The sequence below is a fragment of the Chiloscyllium punctatum genome, chromosome 52 (genome assembly GCF_047496795.1).
Source record: "Chiloscyllium punctatum isolate Juve2018m chromosome 52, sChiPun1.3, whole genome shotgun sequence".
NCBI lineage: Eukaryota > Metazoa > Chordata > Chondrichthyes > Orectolobiformes > Hemiscylliidae > Chiloscyllium > Chiloscyllium punctatum.
In genome coordinates, this window is record NC_092790.1 from 30,249,753 (window position 1) to 30,258,761 (window position 9,009).

Genomic DNA, 9,009 nt, shown 5'->3' on the forward strand with positions numbered 1-9,009 from the left:
TTGAGTAAATTGACACAGGAGCTGAGGAAGAATTGGAAGTTTATGCAAGAGAGTGTGGGAAAATCACCAGATTAAGGACCACCAAGTCTCACATCAGTGAGAGGGAAACAATTGTAGAAAATTCGGAGGGCTGTTGAGGCTGGAGCATTAAATATCTTCAAGGCTGAGACAGACAGATTTTTATACAAGTGTTGTGGGAATTCGCAGGAAAGTGGAATGGGGGATTAACAAAATAAAAATAACCTAATCGAAGGAAAAGCAGACTCAGTTAGAGGATAGACATATTGTTGTCCCAATGTCTAATGGTGTTCTTTTCCAAAAGCCCTGTACTCACAAGAACATCACCTCTGTCGCTATGGAGTGAGACACAGTTTTGAATGCAATCGAAGGATTCAATGAATTCATAAACGCGATACTAATAGACAGAAAGTACGAGAGGACTGCGACAACACACATTGACTGTTGGGGGAAGATTTGCATTGACAGTCACCACTACCAGAAGGCAGACTTCAGCGTGACACCCTCCAAGGCCAAGCAGAGACCTCCACTGGGGACCTGGTAGTCAGTGGCCAGGTGTCAAGGAGTGCTGAAGGCCTAAACACTACATCACTGTCGTGTCTCCTTCCCTCCCTGACCAAAACTGTTTGTGGAGGAGTAGACAGACATGCTGTTGTAGCAGAGTAAGCAGTAAGGCATTGACACGAGTGGCTTCGGACAGCTCCAGCTCAGCAAAATGTACAGGGACACTGAAATACAGTCCTTTAAACTTTATTTTTACAGCCGTCGCGATGCCAGTTAGGGCTGTCGCACGTTCCTCTTGTGGGATGTGGGAGCTCACGGAAATTTTTACCGTCCCTGATGACTATACATGTGGACTGTGCACCCAGCTTCAGCTCCTGGGAGACCGTGTTAGGGAGTTGGAGCTGGGTGGCATGGTGTCTCAGTGGTGAGGACTACTGGGAGTAATTCAGGAGACACAGCAGAGACTCATCCCAAGCTAAAAGAAGCATGGTATAGGGAGGATGAGGCAACAACGGCTGACAGGGGAAATCAGGGTTAGCGTAAAAGCAAAAGAGAAATCATATAACATGGCAAATGGCAGTGGGAAACCAGAGGATTTGGAAGCTTACAAATGCCAATATAGGGCAACAAAATAAGAAATAGGAGGAAGAAGATTAAATATGAGGGTAAGCTAGCCAGTAAAATAAAAGACTGTAAGAGATTCTTTAGATACATAAAGGGCAAAAGAGAGGCAGAACTGGACATTGGTGGCGGAATACGACGCTGGAGATACAGTAATGGGGAACAAATAATGGCTGAGAAACTGAACAATTATTTCAGGTCACATTTCACAGTTAACGACACGAATAGTATCCCCAAAAATTCAAGATAGCGAGGGGACAGAGCTTATTAGGAGAAGTTGCTCGAAAAACTAAATAGGTAAATAAACTGGACAAGATGGACAATATCCCAGAGTTCCAAGGGAGTTAGTTGAAGAAATAATGGAGACATTTGTGGTGATCTTTCATGAATTTCTAGAATCAGGGAGAGGCTCAAAAGACTAAAAAGTTGCAAACATGATACCCTCTTTATAAAGGGAAGAAGGAAAAAAGGCAGAAAGTGACAGACCAATGAGCCTAACCTCAGTCATGTGTAAGATCCGAGAATCCATTGAGAAGGATGAGATTCTGAATACTTGCATGTGAATTGTAAAATTGGGCAAAGTCAGTATGGGGTCATCAAGAGGACGTCATGCCTCATAAATCTGTAAATGTTATTTGAGGATGCAACAAGCAAGAGAGACAAAGGAAAGTCAATGGATGTTATGCACCTGGATTTCAAGAAGGACTTTGGCAAGGTGCTGCACAGGAAGCTGCTGAGTAAAATAAGGCCCCTTTTTGTTCGAGGTAAGTTACGAGTGTGTGCAGAAGCTTGGCTGTCTGGCAGCAAGTAGAGAGTGGGGGTAAAAAGGTCCTTCTTGGGATTGCAGCCGATGACAACTGGTGTTCCACATGGCTCAGTGTTGGGACCACAACTTTTTACTTTGTGCATTAACGATCTACATTAAGGAACTGAGGGTATTCTGGCGAGGTTTTTAGATGATACAAAGGTAGGTACAGGGACAGGCAGCATTGAAATGGCAGGGAGGCTGCAGAAGGATTTAGACAGGGTAGGAGAGTGGTCAAAGAATTGGCAGATTGAGTACATCTTGGGAAAGCCTGATGCGATGCACTTTGTGAGGAGGGAGATAGGCAAGGACTATTTTATAAATGGAGAAAAAATTCAGAAGTCTGAAGAGCAAAGAGAGTTGTGAGTTCTAGTACAGGATTGTCTCAAGGTAAACTTGCAGGTTGAGTTAATAGTTAGGAAGGTGTTGCATCTGCCGCACAGTTTGCTTAAATTCTTCCAATCAGCAAAAGAACTGAGTCAACTCTTACAAACAATAATATTTGTTTATTGAGCACACTCCATGTTAGTCCAATAAAGTTTACTATAAAGTAATGAAAAATACTGCAAACTATCTTATTTTTTTAACTTAACTTTGACTGACTGTGTACCACCACACTCAAACTTGGCCGGGCCCCACGTGGTGATGCCTTCTTACTCTTCTGATGGTCTTGGAGTTGTTTTCTTTCTCAATGGTTATTCTCCAGTTGCCGCACTCTGTGCAGCTTTGAGAGATTCGTATTTTTGCAAGTCTTCAAGCCCTTGGGAGGGTAAGGAGGATCTGCCAATGGAATTATCAAGTTCATTTACCCAGATAAATCAGACTCAACCAGGGGTCAGCATATTGATGGCCCAAAGGCGGCATTCCATTGTACCGTTGAAGTCCAATTTCAGGTGGGTATTGCAGAGTCTGTAGCTGTCAGGTTTTTTTTTGCAACTGTCTGTGGGTAGCTGCAGCTTGTCTGGATTCTGCAGCATATGGATTAGCAAAGAGTTTATTCAAGGCTGGGATCCATTTCCCACCATGCTTTAATTATTGTTCATTTTTAGGACTCCGTGGTAAGTTTATTAATGTCCATCATGTGTTCATTGTTTCTGGTGGTCTATCCGGTCAGAAAGACAAATACAGTGATGGCATTCATTTTGAGAGGACTTTAATATTAAAACAGAGATGGATTGATGAGGTTTCACAAGGCTCTGATCAGACCATATTTGGAGTATGTTTGCAATAGCATCATTTAAGATATATCTAGACAGATACAAGAATGGGCAGATAGCAAAGGGATACAGACTCTCAGAAAATATGCGACAGATTTAGACAGAGGATCTGGATCGGTGCAGGCTTGGTGGGCTAATGGGCCTGCTCCTGCGCTGGAATTTTCTTTGTTAGTCGTTCTTTCTTTTTCATTCTAAAAATTGCAAGTTTTCATCTTATTGTATGTTATAATTTAATAACATAAACCATTTATTTATTTGACAGGGCATGCTAAATTATTGTCATTTCTAAATTAGAGTCAGAGAGTCATAGAGATGTACAGCATGAAAACAGACCCTTTGGTCCAACTCAGCCATGCCGACCAAATGTCCCAACCCAATCTAGTCTCACCTGCCAGCACCCAGGCCATATCCCTCCAAACCCTTCCTATTTATATACCCATGCAGATGCCTTTTAAATGTTGCAATTGTACCAGCCTCCACCACTTCCTCTGGCAGCTCATTTCATACATGTACCACCCTCGGCGTGAAATATTTGTCCCTTCGGTCTCTTTTATATTTTTCCCCTTTCACCCTAAACCTCTTCCCTCAAGTTCTGGACTCCCCCACACCAGGGAGAACACCTTGTCTATTTATCCTATCCATGCCTCTCATGATTTTATGAAACTCGATAAAGTCATCCCCCAGCCTCCGACACTCCAGGGAAAACTGCCCTAGCCTATTCAGGCTCTCATTACAGCTGAAATACTCCAACCCTGGCAACATCCTTGCAAATCCTTTCTGAACCCTTTCAAGTTTCACAACTGCCTTCCGATAGGAAGGAGACCAGAATTGCACACAATATTTAAAAAGAGGCCTCACCAACTTCCTGTACAGCCACAACATGACCTTCCAACTCCTGTACTCAATACTCTGACCAATAAAGGAAAGCATATGAATGTCTTTTTCACTATCTTATCTATCTACAACTCTACTTTCAAGGAACAATGAACCTGTACTCCAAGGTCTCTTCGGTCAGCAACACTCCCTAGGACATCACTATTCAGAGTATAAGACCTGCTAAGATTTGCTTTCCCAAAATGCAGCACCTCACATTTATGTAAATTAAACTCCTAAGCCCATTAGCCCATCTGATCCTGTTGCAATCCGAGGTAATCTTCTTTGCTGTTCTCTACACCTCCAATTTTGGTGTTATCTGTAAACTTACTAACTATACCTCTTATGCTCACATTCAAATCATTATATAAATGACGAAAAGTAGTGGACCCAGTACCGATCCTTGTGGCACTCCATCAGTCACAGGCCTCCAGTCTGATAAAAAAAAACCTGCACCACCACCCTCTGCCTTCTACGTTTGAGCCAGTTCTGGATCCAAATGGCTACTTCTCCCTCTATTCCATGACATCTAACCTGACTAACCAGTCTCCCATGGGGAACCTAGTCGAACAACTTACTGAAGTTCAAATAAATCATGTCCACCACTCTGGCCTCATCAATCATTATTGTTACTTCTGCAAAAAATTCAAAGAAGGTTGTGAGGCATGATTTCCCACGCATACAGCCATGTTGACTATCCCGAATCAGTCCTTGCCTTTCCAAATACATGTACATCCTGTCCCTCACGATTCCCCCCAACAACTTGCCCACCACCGCTGTCAGGCTCACTGTTCTATAGTTTCCTGGCTTGTCCTTACCAACTTTCTTAAACATTGGCACCACATTCACCAACCTCCAGTCCTCTGGCACCTCACCTATGACTAGCGATGATACAAATATCTCAGTCACAGGCCCAGCAATCCGTTCCCCAGCTTGCCACAGAGTTCTCTATACACCTGATCAGGTTCCAGGGATTTATCCACTTTTATACGTTTCAAGACATCCAGCACATCCTCCTCTGTAATAAGAACATTTCGAAGATGTTACCATTTATTTCCCAATGTTCTATATCTTCCATGTCCTTACCAACAGTAAACATTGATGCAAAATACCCATTTTGTATTGCCCCCAACGCCTGCATTCCACACAAAGGATTCCAAGCCGATCTTTGAGGTGCGCTATTCTTTCCCTATTTACCCTTTTGTCCTTAATGTCTTTGTAAAATCCTTTTGGATTTTCCTTAATTCTATTTGCCAATGTTATCTCATGTCCCCTTTTTTACCCTCCTGATTTCCCTTTTAAGAATATTCATATTGTCTTTTGTACTCTTCTAAGGGTTTACTCGATCTACCTTATCTGTACCTGTCATATGCTCCCTTCCTTTTCTTAACCAGACCCCCAATTTCTTTAGTTAAGCAGCATTACCTATATCTACTATCCCTTCCTATCACCGTAACAGGAATATACTGTCTCTGGACTCCGTTACCTAATTTCTGAATACTTACCACTTTCCAGCTGCCCCTTTATCTGCGAACATCTGCTTCCAGTCAGCTTTTGAAAGTTCTTGCCTAACATCATCAAAATTAGTCTTACTCCAGTTCAGAACTTCAACTTTTAGATCTGGTCTATCATTTTCCATCACTATTTTAAAACGAATTGAATTGTTGGCAGATAGTTGAAGCTCACACACTTCAGTCAGAATTAAATCGATTGATTATACATAAATGTGTCAGAATGATAATTCTATCTGATTTTTCAATCGTTTGCTCACTCTGAATATGCAATCAGTCAGAGGTCAACCACTTTGCAAATGATATAGCCACAATGTATGCATTTGTGTACTGGCATTTAGTGTGTCATTGTGATCACCAGAATAATCAGACAACATTTTCATTTTGGTATAAAACAAAACACACACTCTTTACTTTTGTATCATAAAATGTTGGTAGGTGTTTACATTTTAGTTCCATCAATATAGAACCAACCTAATTGTTTTCAGAGATGTTGCAATTATTGTTCAGTTGAATAATTGTAATTCATATCTCATCATTGCCCAATTCACAAACATGGCTAACTCCTGATCATTGTTCAGGTCAGTAAACCCACCACGTTGCAATCATGGCCGACATTAAAAATGGATTCCAAAAGGCCTGAATTCAGGCACCGTGCTACTGGACCCCACAGCTGCCTGTGACACTGAGTGAGATACTGGCCTGCTCCAGAATCTTACCAGAAAGTTTCCAAGCTGGTTCAGGACAATCATTCAAACATTCCTTCAAAGTGAATCATTTGGATTCCACCTTGGGCAGGAGGAAACTAGCCAACAGGCTATCAGTCATTATTCCTGATGAAGGGCTTTTGCCTGAAACATCGACTTTCCTGCATCTTGGATGCTGCCTGACCTGCTGTGCTCTTTCAGCACCGCTCTAATCTAGACTCTGGTTTCCAGCATCTGCAGTCCTTGTATTTGCCTATCAATATTGTCAGTGTAGTTACAAATACTGTCTAAATTAGATACCAATGTTTGATCAGGAACCAGGTCTTACAAATTCACCTTCAGTCAGGGCATGACCCAGAGAGCATTGTATGGACATGGAGTGTCCGAATCACATGGTATTGGTTATGGTGCTGACATCTGGCATGTTCCCCATACTACCTACATCAGCTCCCTGGTCCAGAGCTGTGTGAACATGTTCACAATTGACAGTTTTCTGCAGCATCTTGTGTCTCACTGTGAATCCTCTGAAATTATATCCAATAAAGGCACCTTCACAGTCACCAGTATCAAAATAAAAGTGTACCTGCCTGTGGATGGTCAGATATTAATACATGGGTCACCCAACAGAATGTATCTGAAGAAACCAGGAGCTAATGACAAGACAAAAATCAGTTTAATAACTAAACTTGGTGAATTTTGTCTAGTCGAGGTAACCACACATATTGTGTTGGCACTCAGCTGACTGTAACCATGCACACCATAACTGGAAGTCTTGGCCTCACACCCCTTCCAACTTCCTGACCTCACACACCACACTCTCTCACACATTCAACCAACTAATGAGAATCCACCAGCTGAGAGAAACTTGGAACATAGAACAGTGCAGCACAATAAGAGCCCTTCAGCCCTCAATGCCTTGCCAACATTTTATCCTACTCTAAGATCAGACTAACCTACATAACCTTCAATGCACTAGCTTCCATGTGCCTATCCAAGAGTCTTCTTAATTATCCCTAATGTATCTGACTCTATTTCTATCATTGGCCGTGCATTCCACCCCACCACTCTCTGTGCAAAGCAGCTATCTCTGACATCTCCCCTAAACCTTCCTCCAATCACCTTAAAATAACGCCCCTGGTAGATAGCCATTTCTGCCATTGGATTAGACTCCCATGTCCAATCTTTGACTCTCAATTCTTGTACACCTCTATCAAGTCAGCTGTCATTCTTCTTCACTCCAGGGAGAAAATCCCGAGCTCCCTCAAACTTTCTTCTACGACATGTCCTCCAGTCCAGGCAGCATTCTGGCAAATCTCCTCTGCATACTCTCTAAGGCTTCCATATCCTTCCTATGATGAGGCAAACAGAAGTGAACACAATATTCCAAATGTGTTTGAACCACAGCTTTATAGAGCTAAGCATTAACCTCACTGCTCTTAAACTCAATCCCCCTGCGAATGAAAGCCAACACACCATACACCTTCTTAACAACTTTATCAACTTGGGTGACAATTTTGTGGGACCTATGGACATGGACCCCAACATCCCTCTGTTCCTCCCCATTGCCAAGAATTCTGCATTCATCTCTGTATTCTGTATTCAAATGCAACTTTCCAAAATAAAACACTTCACACTTTTTAAGGATGAACTTTATCTGCCAATTATTAGCCCAGCGCTGCATCCTGTCAATGTCCTGTTGCAACCTACAACAGCCCTCCACAGTATCCACAACTCCATCAACCTGCATGTCTTCGGTAAACTTACTAACCCAACATTCCACTTCCTTATCAAAGTTATTTATAAAAATCACAAACAGCACAGGTCCTAGAACCGATCCTTGTGGAACACCACTGGTCTCTGAGCTCCAGGCTGAATACATTCCATCTGCAACCATCCCTCTGTATTCTATGGGCCAGCCACGCCCGGATCCAGAGAGCCAAATTTCCCTGTGTCCCATGCCTCCTTACCTTCTTTTGAGCCTACAATGGGGAACCTTATCAAACGCCTTGCTAAAATTTGTGTTCACCACATCTCCTTCGGTCTACCTTCATCAACATAAAGTTTTCACATCTTCAAATAATTCAATAAGGTTTGTGAACCTCCTATCTCTAATCAAATTATCATTTTCTAAATAATTGTAAATCCTGCCTCTCAGAAGCGTTTCCAATACTTTGCCTACCACTGATGTAAGACTGACTGTTCGGTCATTCCCAGGATTATCCCTATTCCCTTCCTTGAACAAGGGAATAACATTTCCCACACTCCAATCATCTGGCCCCACTCTAGTGGACAGTGAAGACACAACGATCATCACCAAAGGCACATCTTCCACCACTTGCTGGAGTAACCTCGTGTATACCCAATCTGGCCCAAGGGATTTATCTATCCTTATGTTTGTGCTTCAATCAGTCTGTATTTCCCCTCAACTTGTCTACACCCTGCCCAACCAACTGATTGAATGCTTTCCATTTCAGTGATATATATAGTGCTGCCTTCCTGAGCAAGTATAGTTCCCCAACGTCCTGCGAATCACGGAATCAAAGAAAAAGGAACGCACCAATCCCTTCCTGATGAAGAGCTCATGCTCGAACCGTCGACTCTCTTGCTCCTCGGATGCTGCCTGACCTGCTGTGCTTTTCCAGCATCATACTTTTCGACTCCAATCTCCAAGAACTGCAGTCCTCACTTTCTCCATTACTGAGGGTTGTCCCCTCTGCACACTGAGCAGGGAATTAACCATCAAAAATCATTTT